The sequence below is a fragment of the Aedes aegypti genome, chromosome 3, assembly GCF_002204515.2.
Source record: "Aedes aegypti strain LVP_AGWG chromosome 3, AaegL5.0 Primary Assembly, whole genome shotgun sequence".
NCBI classification, from domain to species: domain Eukaryota; kingdom Metazoa; phylum Arthropoda; class Insecta; order Diptera; family Culicidae; genus Aedes; species Aedes aegypti.
This window is the reverse complement of record NC_035109.1, coordinates 287,172,712-287,185,882: the sequence shown is the minus strand read 5'-3', so window position 1 is coordinate 287,185,882 and position 13,171 is coordinate 287,172,712. Positions and strand designations below refer to the sequence as shown.

At 37.3% G+C, this 13,171-nt stretch overlaps 1 protein-coding gene across 2 annotated transcripts in view; it reads left to right on the top strand.

The window, feature by feature from the left end:
• The window catches only part of LOC5572723 (myosin-IIIb), a 396,695-nt gene that overhangs the window by 177,073 nt on the left and 206,451 nt on the right, over positions 1 to 13,171 (top strand). The gene's annotated exons all lie outside the window — the stretch shown is intronic.

Genomic DNA, 13,171 nt, shown 5'->3' with positions numbered 1-13,171 from the left:
ATTAAGGTACAGAATAGCTTGGATTATTTTCTGGTAAAATACTTGGAGGAATCTTCGAAAGATTTCCTGGAAAAATCTTTGGGAGAGTCTCTGGAGATATTTCGAGAGGATGAGGACAGAAGGGCATGGGTTTGTATTCCATCGGATGAGCTCTCGGTAAATAACTGTAGAATCCATCGTACAAATCATTTAAGGTTACTGGACTATATCCTTTGAATAACTCCGATGTGAACTACGTCTTGAGATCTAGATAACTTTTTGGCGGAAATCCAGAAGGAATTACTGGTATAAAGTCATAAGATTCCTCCGGATCCAATTAAAAACTAAAGTGCACAGTTACTGCAACAACTTCTAAAGAAAACTAGAAGTAATTGTTTTTGCAATTTCATGACGTTATCTGTATCTGGACTCTTGTTGGAATTTTAGAAATGAGTACAATATAGTTCATATCATATCATAGAGCTTATTTTATATTATATACAATCGACTCTCCACAACTCGATATTCTATAACCCGATATACTCTATAACTAGATGGATTTTCCGGTTCCTTCAAATTTCCATACATTGTGCTCTCCATAAGTCGATATTTCTGTAACTCGATATCTCCACAAGTTGATGTTACGTGAGATGTGAATTTCTCTCCATAACTCGATATCTATTTTAATTTTTTTTCTTTTTTGGGGACAAATACTTACAAGTTGTAATGACATGAAAATGATAAAAACTATTGTCAGTAAAAATAACGTGATTTTTCGAGCACTTCGAAAAATGTTTTCAAATAATAGTTTGTAAAATGCTATCAACAAAATAATACTGCTTTCTTACAAAAATGATAATAAAAATATTGGAAATACAAAAATTTGTTCCTTCGATTTTGTGTCGGTATATTCTATTATACCATAATTCTATAAGTCGATTATGAAGAGTCGACTGTAGTTTATATCGTAACATATATTTCGTGGATCGTGTAGTTAAAACACACGGACACGGACACCGTCTTCAGCCATTTAGCAGCACAGACTGTTACTTAACACTAGACAAAGAACAAGCATGCTCCAATGGTACAGCCGAGAAACATTCCTCACGAAAAGTTTCAATGGCTGCAGCGGGAATCGAACCCACACCCCATGACACGAAGCACTCATTGCCTGACGACACTAACCGCACGGCCACGAAGCCCACAAGTTCAGAGTTCATATCATATAAGAGCAATATAATGACGAGCGTCACGCGGAATTTACTACGCAGAATAAAAAACAACTGAACAACTTTGCCGAAGATAAAACCTTCAAAAAAGAGTTCCTTCTGGAAATACATATAGACGCCAGCACCACATGCTGGTTAAATTTTGAACGTATGTTCATGACTAATTCCTTATTCTCTCGAACAATTTTATCATTCTATAAGTCGGGTCTCGGGGTTTCAAACCCGGACTCGAATGGTTCGGGACGGATTTGAAGGCTAGAACATTTTTTTCGAGTACGTCGGAATCGGGCTTGTAAAAATTCGGATTTAGATGGACTTTAGTAAGAGTTATGGTAAGAGTAACAACCAAAAAGCTTCCTTATGCATCAGAAACGATGAATTTATCTATTTTTAAAACTCGGTCTTTTCTTACAAAAAATGCTTAGGTTTCGAGTCAGATTCGGATTTGAACAGCGGATTTTTTTTTCAAGTTTGGGTCAGGTCTGAGTACGGGTCGGGTCCGGGTTTAAAAAAAATGAAGTAAGTCGGGTACGGGTCGTGTTTGGGCTCATAAAATGTGAAACCCCCCTCTAATAAATAACCTCTATCGGAAATACAAATCGACGTCAAATCCACCGGGTGGTCGAGCAACTTTGTGGAAGACAGCATCCTTCTAAATGACTGTGACGCGGGTACGTCACAGTTTCATGGTGCGTTATGGAGAAAAGATATACAAGGAAAAAAATTGAACAATTTGTTTCATAATCCTTCATTCATTTGATTCTGTAATTTGAAGAAGTAGGGACTATGATTCTGATGCACGGACAATATCAGTGTAATTTCTACCGAAAGATATTATCGACGCTAGTGCCACGCGGTGGTCGAGTTCTAAACTAAATTGTATCTCATTTGCAAGTCCTTATCGTCCTGAACAACTTTGCCGAAGACTGCATCTTTCTATGTGTTCGCAATCTCGAGTTATCACATAATTCGCCCCTACCGGAAGTTCATATCGACGCTAGCGCCACGTCGCGGTCGAGTTCTGAACTAAATTGTATCTCATGTGAAAGTCCTTATCCTCCTGAGCAACTATGCCGAAGACAGCATCCTTCTATGTGCTCGCAATCTCGAGTTATCGCATAATTAGCCCCTACCGGAAGTTCATATCGACGCTAGCGCCACGCAGCGGTTGAGTTCTGAACTAAAGTGTATCTCATGTGGAATTCCTTATCCTCCTGAGCAACTTTGCCGAAGACAGCATCCTTCTATGTGCTCGCGATCTCGAGTTATCGCATAATTAGCCCCTACCGGAAGTTCATATCGACGCTAGCGCCACGTCGCGGTCGAGTTCTGAACTAAATTGTATCTCATGTGGAAGTCCTTATCCTCCTGAGCAACTTTGCCGAAGACAGCATCCTTCTATGTGCTCGTGATCTCGAGTTATCGCATAATTAGCCCCTACCGGAAGTTCATATCGACGCTAGCGCCACGTCGCGGTCGAGTTCTGAACTAAATTGTATCTCATGTGAAAGTCCTTATCCTCCTGAGCAACTTTGCCGAAGACAGCATCCTTCTATGTGCTCGCGATCTCGAGTTATCGCATAATTAGCCCCTACCGGAAGTTCATATCGACGCTAGCGCCACGTCGCGGTCGAGTTCTGAACTAAATTGTATCCCATGTGGAAGTTCTTGGTCCCCGAAACAAGTTTGCTGAAGACAGTACATTCCTATATGGCCTGCATCTCATACAATTTGGTGATGACTGCAGATTTCTGGACTGAGTGTACTGAAATTCCACGTGGCCAACATGGTCCCTTTCGTAGCCGATTCCCGGTGGCCACTGGATCCGGAACCGGTATTCCAGGTAGTGATCAGAATCTTGAGGAGTATATCTTTCGAATGCGGCATAAATTTCATTATTCGGTTGATATTTCGCTGATTTATAGGGGTATACATTTCTGGGTCATAATGACCCCAGTATCTTATTAAGTTGTTTTTCTTAACATCCGCGGAAGGTTAAATTAAATTTTAAATATGATAAGGAGAAGTACCGATTTCTAAATGCCCGAACGATCCATAACCCCGAATGACATTACCCCGAATTCCAATATCGTGCGGAAATGTTATCAATGTCATTACGCAAAGTTTATTGTAAATTCGGGGAAATTGCATTCGGGGTAGGTAATGGCATTTGGGATGATGACATATGGCAAAATGGCATACGGGGTAATGGGGTAGAGTCGTCAGGTCAAAGTACAAAAATGAAACCATATTGCCTGTCAAAAAAGACCACTTCTTATTGGTCGTTTTGGCAATGGCCTACTTTCACATCGTTGAGTTGGATTGCAACAGGGCAGTTTGTTTCTAGCACGGCCGTGTTGCACGTTCATAAATTAGGGGTTTCATCAAAAGTTTGGAAATTTTTCACAAAATCTTTTTGTTTCAAATCTGTTTTTTTTTATTTTAAGTGTACCACATGTGATCTTACAATACTAAAATAAATAAAAAAATACTGAATTGAGAGCAAAACAATGGCAATTATGTCAATTTTCTCTAATAATATCGCCTGTTTTGAATATAAACCTGATTTTTGAAAGAAATATCACCCTCAATTGCACTAAACGAATAAAGCAAGTAAGAAACAATCAAATTATGAGTATTGATATCTGAAATTGTTCGCAATATTCGCTTAAAGAGAACACTGGCAGCACTGGCTTTTGTATCGTCAAGGTTAACGACTGAAAAACAACGGGGCAGTCTTAGTTGAGCTGTCACGTTCTGTCCTAGGCCTAAACCGGTGTTTTTACCCTTAAACTACCCTAAATTTATGCTTAATGTTTCAAACTAGTAATTAACATAAAGTGACCAGATGTGTGACCCTCTGAGTTGGTTGAGGAAATTATAACACAATTGAAACAAAACCAGTTATAATAACAAAGGCTGCTTCAATTGTGTTTAATGTAGGGGAAATTTTGTATTTTTTTAACTGCTTATCAGTCAAACATATTTTGTTATAAAAAACTTCCTATCTAACTAACAAAATTTGTAGTATTTCAGTTGTAATCCATTGGTCGGGGTGATCCCTGAAAATGTGTGCACATAGCACTGTTCTATAGTATAAAATATGCCTCAAAGCAGAGGCGGAGGCTTATAACAAAAAATATTGCAGTTTGTTTTAAGTTTCATAATTTTCTATACAGCTACACTCTCAACCACGCAAGTCATACACAGCAAGGGAGATGTAGTGTTAACGGTGAACATTTGAGCTACAGATTTGGGTATCTCGATGGTTTAAAAATATCAAAACCCTTGACAAGTTATCCTATAACTGTGGTTCAATACTTTCAGATTACAACAAGAGCATTCGGGTACTTTTACTGTATTTTCAATTCTGACATCCAGTGTGATAGATGAAATGAAATGAAATTCTTCAAACAACAGAAAAACTAGCACATGTTTTCTTCTACTGTATCCGAAGTCAGAAGGGCTGTCCACAGCACCGCTTTTTCAATTGAAATTTACTTTTTTTCAAGAAGGATACACACACTTTCTATAATTCAACAGAGACTAAGGACAAAGATTTCTGGAAGTAATTATTAAAAAATTAAGAGAAGACTTTTACACAAATATAATTTATTTCTGACTTAAAAAACAGCATTTTGAAAGGATAATGAGTGGGATCCTGATGGAACTCCATTCATAATCTTACAGAATAACACTGTTCTAAGTAAAACTGTCATAGAATGCTGGAAATTTTTTTTTTAAGAATAATGAGCATGATTCTTAGAGAATTTTATATTAGTGAAAAGAGGACATGAATGTCACGTAAAAAAATATTGTTCAAAATATTAGAAAACCATAGTGCTTTTAAATTTTCTTTCAAAAATATTTACGAAATATTGGTTTAATAGTGCACTTTTAATCCAGGAACCCAGGAATTGCTCTGGGGATTTGCATCAGGAATTTCTGCAGAGGTTTCGTCCAGGAATTTTATATGAGAATTTCCTCCAGGTATTACTCCGAGAATTTCCTTCAGGAATTCCTCAGGAGATTTTATTATGTAATTCTTGCAGGAATTTTCTCCTGAAACTCCTTGGGGGATTTTATCAGGAATTCATTCCGGGGACTTCATCCAGGAGTTTATCTGAGTATTTGCACCAGGAATTTTTCCGTGGATTTCCTGATTGAATTCCTCCGGGAATTTATCCCAGGAATTCTTCCGGGAATTTGCTCCAGGAATTTCTCCAGGAATTCCTACTGGGATTTTCTTCAAATGCATACGAAGTTATTTTTCAAGAATTTCTCAAGCAATTTCGTCCACAAATTGTTCCGGGGAATTCCTCCGTGGATTCGCTCCAGGAATTCCTCTTGAGATTTCCACCAATAATTTCTCCAAAGATTTCCTTCTGAAATTTTGCATGCAATTTCCACCAAGAATTTCTGCAATGATTTCTTAAATTTTTTTTCCTGTATTCCGTCCAGGAATTCCACAGGTAATTTGCTCCATGATTTTATCCGGGGATATCCTTCCAGAATTCTTCTAGAGGTTCCCATTCCTCCAGACATTTCTCCGGGGGTTTCCTCCAGGATTTTCTCATGGGATTTCCTCCAGAAATTTCTGCAAGGGTTTCTTACAGTTATTCCTCCGGAATACCCTCCAGGAATTCCTACGGAGATTTGCTCTAGAATTTTTTCCGGGATTTTATCATGGAATTCCTCCGGGCAATTGATCCACAAATTCATCCGGTGATTTTTTTTCTAAAACATCCTAGGGGGATTTCCTCTAGAGTTCCTCCGGAAAAGCCTCAATAATTTTGATCAGACCTAACAAACAATTTTGCTGAATAAGAGTTGAATAAATCACTCTCAAGCTTATTTCAGCTTATTAAATTATTGTTTCGCTAAGTACTAATGTTACTTGGGGAGTCTCTCCAGGAATTCCTTTGAAGTTCTCCTAGAAATTCCCCCGGATTTCCTTCACAAATTCTTTCAGAATTTTCGCCGAGAATTCATTCTGAGCCCACCAGGAATTTTTTTAGAGTTCCTCCATAGATCCAGCAGGAATTATTCGGAGTTCCTCCAGAAATTGCTCGAAGTTCTTTCATGGATTGCTTTGAAGATTCAGCATACTAACCCAATTAATACAGCAGATCCTCCATCAAATCCTTCGGAGTTCCCCCAGGAATGTTTTAGATGTCCTCCAAGAATTTCTTCAGAGATCCACATGCGTTTTATTTGAAGTTCCTCTAGGAATTCACTCAGATTTTGTTTGTTTTTGTTGATCGTATTGGAAATGGATCGAAAAAATAAAACAGCCGGTGCATGCTCGTGCGGTTTGGTTTTTTCTACTGGTCTACTTAATATTCACAGGGCCATTTTTGATAAAAATGTTGACCAAAAAATGGACCAAATGGATTTTTATTTACAAAGCCATTATCAAAGTTAATCCAAAACCGAAAATAAACTTTCAATTATATGAAAATTTATCAATCCATTCAAAATGAAACGTTATGAAATTTATCAACTGCAATCGATAACTGAGTTAGGGAGCCGGATCTTATTCTTGGCAATTTTGATTCACTTCGGCAGTGGGGTTTTTTGAAAGCTACTGAGCTCATATTTGGCCACAATATGCGTCGTATTGAAGTGTTTCTTGTTGCAAAGTTGCATACAATTCGGTTGAGAAAAACCCCCCATGCCAAAGTGAATTATGTAAGTGCTCAAATAACTCTGCACTCTACCGGTACCTAGTCGATTCTAGTACACGACACTGAACTTCAGCTTTGAGAAAATTCGATCCATTATCCGTGGTGAAGGAATACTTGTTTGGGATACTGATGAAGAACCGTTTTAAGATGTCCAATACCTTCTCGGATAAGCGTTGTCTTGTATTTCGGCCATCTTTGACGTACTCGGCATTAACACCTAACACGGGTCGCCCTTTTCGAGTAGCCAGATCAGCTTTGAGACGAACCATCCGCCCTTTAGCTTCGTCAGTGATGGATTTTTCAATTCGCTTCTGGACCACCTCTGCATATACGGAAATCTGCTGTCTGTTCGATCGTTGTATTTGAAGGCCTACTTCCAGAGGGCTTAGAACATCTCGCACACACTCTTTGGAGAAGAAGTTCAGAGGCAGATTGCACTCTGTTGCCCAGCGTACCATGTTTTACCGAAATGCGATGGACTTTTGCAGGCTCATCTCCAAGATCGGCTTGCTCGGGTGTCAAACCATTGTTGTTTGCGACGGTCGTATGAGCTGTGGTGATGTGCCGCTTAAGATTGTACGTTTGCGTGCTTTTTAACTGCTTCTCACACATTATCCGGCGCAACACTTTCAATAAAGAAATCGCTGGATTCCGTTTTTGGGTTTGTTTTTGAGCCATTTTTAGTTCACAGATCGCGAAATACACCTTATTTTTGGAAGGCTTATTTTGTTTTGGGAACTTTGACAGCTGCAAATTTACTCAGAGAGTAGAAAATTGCGTGAGAGAAATATGGTCATATCTGAGAAAGTTTTATCTCGTTGCTCTTTGCGAGCATTTCTGATTTGGAAGTGTTCACACTGTGGTGAGTTCTAGGGGAAACGAAGTGAGAGTTCAATATTTGCTATGTATTGTATGGACCAATGCACGAGTTCACGTTTGAGCGATGCCGAATTCACTTGTTGCCATGGTCACGTAAATAACACGGCACCGCTCAAACGTCATCGAGTGAACTCGTGCATCGGTATATAACGTAGCTCGTGAACTCAATAATGAGTCTCACGCATAAAAATTATGAGAAGGAAAAAACTCCTCAGAATTCCCGGCAAATCAACTCAATTCAAACTCGCGAGTGAGGCACTGTTAAGCCTGCACTGAAGACGGCCTTACAGTTGAGGTCGAAATACGCGTATGAGCGGTTCCACGCCAAATCGGTAAACGATGAAACTGGATTACCTTGGGTTCAAATGGAATTTTGCACATAGTTTCGATATAATAGAATAAGTTTTTTCCACTGGTGGAGAGACCATTTAAAATCAAGAGTAACTTCTGATAAGGGTGTAAGTATTTTTAGCACCACCATTTAAAAAAAATTGTACCTCGGAAACCATTTGTTATAGTGAAAAAGTGTCTGAGGAGGGATGGTAGACAATCAAATAGGCTTTGTAAAAAAATATACACTGAAAAAAAAATACTCTTATTTTCATGAAAAAATCGAAATTGAAACATAAAACACAAATTGCAAAAAATAGGTATCTTCGATTTTTTTTCAATTTTTTTCTGCAAAATTTCAATGTAAAACCAGATGTTTTAAGCACAGTTTCAACATGGTGCAATCTAAAATAAAAAAGTTTTTCTAAGAGCAACTTTTGGTGCATTTCTGAAAATTCAATTTCTGGCCGTAGAAAAGACGTTTTGATGCTGTAATATGATTCTTCATCCAAAAACAATTCAAAATGCTTATAACAATGATCTTCCTAAAACTAGCCGTTTTCTAGATATTTAGGATTCTATTATATTAATATCATAAAACTTAAGAAAATACGCCTGTTTCATAAGTTACTCCAGATGCTCCACCAACAATGTTACGTTTATCTCTTTCCACATTAAAATCCCATGTTTTAAGGGCAGTTTCAATATGGTGCAATTTAAAATATTTTTTTTTTCTAAGTACAACTTTTGGTGTATTTTTTGAAAATTCAATTTCTGGTTATAGAAAAGGCGTTTTGATGCTGCAATATGATTTTTTATCCAAAAACAATTCAAAATTATAATATCAATGATCTTCCTATAAGTTACCGCTTCAAGATATTTGGGATTGAATTATATTAATATCATAAAACTTAAGAAAATACGCCCGTTTCTTACATTATTCCAGATGCTCCATCAACAATGTTACGTTAATCTCTTCCCACATCATTGGGTATTTCGTTCACCACTGGACTGCTCAGTCAGTTTTCATAAGTGCGAGTATGTAAATAAAAGTGCGATCCTGCATCAAATCTTGTTGGTGTCTTCAGCGCACTTATTCTACGATTTATAATGAATGAGTGCGCTGAAGACATCAAGATTGGATGCAGAATCGCACTTTTATTTTCCTTCCCTTACTTATAAAAACTAACTGCGTAGTCCAGTGGTGAATGAAATGCGCAATAATATCCCATCAACTTTATGTTTGACACTTACACAAATAAACATATTGTTGAGAAGCAACAATAACAATATGTAACAATATTATTAGCCACCACCAATCCCTCCAAAATGATCCGTCAAACAAACCAAGACAAATACGGAGGCAATGAAAACAATAGTTGAACAAGCGCTCGGCTTGCTCGGGGCACATTCTCTGTTTCGCTCGAAACACTAGCGGGTACATACATACTTCATCGAATTCCATTCTTTTTTCTCTTAGTGCTTGAACTAGATTTTTTATATGCGTTTCCTATCTAGGTGTCGTGACCGTACGTCACATCTCGACCACAATCTACACAAGAATGCCCAGAGCCTGATCGTTCCCTGCCTTTTATAGCGGATTCTATCGAACTTTTCTATCTACCCACTCTCAATTTTCTCTTCCTCGAAGTACCTCCCATTTTGCTTACCCGTACAAGCGTATACCTGGCCATGCTGGCAAATCATGACCGTACAAATTTACAAATATTCCCTACACTAGGTACCTAGCATATAGAAGCGATTAACAGTTAAACAGATAAACAGTTAACGTTCAATATTAGAGCAAAATGGATCTCACAAAAGTGCTGTAGACCGTTCCCGAAGTAACAAAAAATGTTAATCATCGAAACGTTTTTTAACCGAAGAAATGATTCAAAAACTAGTTGCCATGCAATGTGAAGTTCCTCTTAATACGTCGTTGAAGATTTGCGGCTCATGCCGTGTGTCTGTGTATCGTTTTAATCCGCAAATCAACAATCGTGAGGACCAACCTGCAATTCTCTCGACCACAAATACTACCACCATCTAGTGAGCTTATTGAACGAAATAACTTTTTGTGCCACATGTCCAACAGGTGGCGGTAGTTTGAAATGTCAAACACGAAGGAAAGCGACGCGCGCGCCTCTGGTTGTGAACTTGACAACTGTTGTATTTTAAACTGATCGTTAAATTCGTGGGCGATGGAAATTTATCCAGTGTTACGTCTGTTTGTCTGTGGTAATACTTATATTAATTCTCAACAATATTCCAACAATCATCCTGTATCTTTCGAACAGTTTATACAACCGTCTAGAAAAGAAAAAGTAGATGGGATATTAATGTGGGAAGAGATTAACGTAACATTGTTGATGGAGCATCTGGAATAATGTAAGAAACGGGCGCATTTTCTTAAGTTTTATGATATTAATATAATTCAATCCCAAATATCTTGAAGCGGTAACTTATAGGAAGATCTTTGATATTAGAATTTTGAATTGTTTTTGGATAAAAAATCATATTGCAGCATCAAAACGCCTTTTCTATAACCAGAAATTGAATTTTCTAAAAATACACCAAAAGTTGTACTTAGAAAAAAAAAATTATTTTAAATTGCACCATGTTGAAACTGCCCTTAAAACATGGGATTTAAATGTGGAAAGAGATAAACGTAACATTGTTGGTGGAGCATCTGGAGTAACTTATGAAACGGGCGTATTTTCTTAAGTTTTATGATATTAATATAATAGAATCCTAAATATCTAGAAAACGGCTAGTTTTAGGAAGATCATTGTTATAAGCATTTTGAATTGTTTTTGGATGAAGAATCATATTACAGCATCAAAACGTCTTTTCTACGGCCAGAAATTGAATTTCCAGAAATGCACCAAAAGTTGCTCTTAGAAAAACTTTTTAATTTTAGATTGCACGATGTTGAAACTGTGCTTAAAACATCTGGTTTTACATTGAAATTTTACAGAAAAAAAATTGAAAAAAATCGAAGATACCTATTTTTTTGCAATTTGTGTTTTAAGGTTTAATTTCGATACAAACTCTAGTGGAATTAAATTGTGTAGTACTTAACTTGGTTTTTCATTTACTTATATGTATTCAACTAAACAGCTCCAAGATTTATTATTATTTTAAACTGTTTTTTTTTATTAAGTTAATGCTACATCATTTCAAATTCATCTTATACATTTTCTTTTGTTTTCAGGTATGCAACGCCGTCACTCTAGTTTAAAAACAACACATTCTTCACACAGGTAAGATAACAACTAACACCCTTTCATCAATGTTATCAGTCCGTGATATGAACTCAACAACCGTGTCGCCAGGTGTCAAAGTAATCGACGACAAGCACATAGATTCAATTTTCAGCTTGTTGAAATCGAACATGAAAAGCGTCCGCTCCGGCTGACGATGATCAATCGGTGTCTGCCCATTCGGTGTCAAGTGCTTGAGCACATGGACAAACAATTCGATATGGGGAGAGTATAGTAGATGCTGGTATTGATGGTTCTGCTGACACATCAGATAGAATACCTGACAAATGACACGTGCTGTGATGGGATTCCATTTTTATACCGTTCTCTGACCATCGAAAGGTGTATAATATTCACTAGAGTTAAATAGTTCAAGAATCTCCTTCTTCCTGGTATTACGTCCCTATTGGATTAGGCTAGTTTCTCAGAGCTTTAAGATTAGAGCCAGTGTGCTTTTGAGCACTTTCACAGTTATGACTGAGAGCTTTTTTCCAATGGTCCATTTTCGCATGTGTGTGCCTTGTGGCAAGCACAAAGATACTCGATGCTCTCCGGCAGGATTCTAACCTAAATGTTTTGGATTTAAAAAAAAATACTTCAAACCGTCTTTAGCCGAAGGCTGCACAACACGACAACGGAAAACACGAAATACCCAGTAGGCCAGAGTTGAATTTTTCGTTTAAAGATTGAAACGGGTATCGAACCCAATGCGTCCAAAAAATTACACGGTCACGTAGTGAATAAATTCACGAAACTATAAATGCATTAGTGGTAAAGCATCAATCTTATGTTTCATAAGAATCGCAATTGATAATTGTTTCTTACTCGGCAGACCGAATTGCCGAGTAAGAAAGACCAAATATTTCTACAGCTGGATAATACAAATTTTTGTGATATTGATTTTTCCACAGGTGATGCCCAATGACGTGTCCTTCGCATGATAAAACGAATTGTCCGCTATAGTGTTGACTTTTTACGTCTTCTGATAAGACGATGATAGCGATCGATTCTGTCTGGCATGTCGTTCGAAAACAATACTGACGCTTCCCAAACATCATTCATCGATAGAAAATATCGACTGAGTCATACTGGTCTGGCCATTGCAGTCGGAGAGATTATCTGTTTTGTTTTGTTATTAATCGATTCAAATCCAATCAACTATACGTAGATTGCCGACGCGTTGGTCCGCGTTGGAGCTGTTGATATTTTCCTCTTCTATCAATCGCTGAATCAATTGATGATAACACAGGAAATTTGATAGTATTGTTTTCTCTCGCGAATGAAACTGGAATTCATTTCAAGTGTTCACACAGTAGCCGCAATTTAATATTAATCTTAATAAGTTTTGCTTTATTTTTGACACGAAATTCATATCTTTTTATCGCAAATTTTTTTAACAAAAATTATATGAAAGCCATTGATTAATAAGTATTATTTCATAAGTCTTACATTTATAAGATTCTGGAATTGCACTATGGCTGCGAACATTACGATTAGCCTAAGAAAAACGTTGCACTTATTAACCTTAAAATATCTTAATTGACAGAATCTAAAACGCTCGTTATTACAATACATATTCCACGTTTTTGTTTTTAGTTATTTCAATCGAAATTCATCAGCTTGGTAGCCTAGGTATCTTTAAAGAAATTCAACTGAAACTTCCAAAATGTCGGTTTTTTCGATTGTATTATAAAATAAAACAATAATTCTTTCCAAAAAATCATCTCTTCGAGACCACTGTACCCGGCTCGATTCGATTTCCAATTGGTGCGCGAATTACCGTGATAAAGAAAATGCAGCCCGT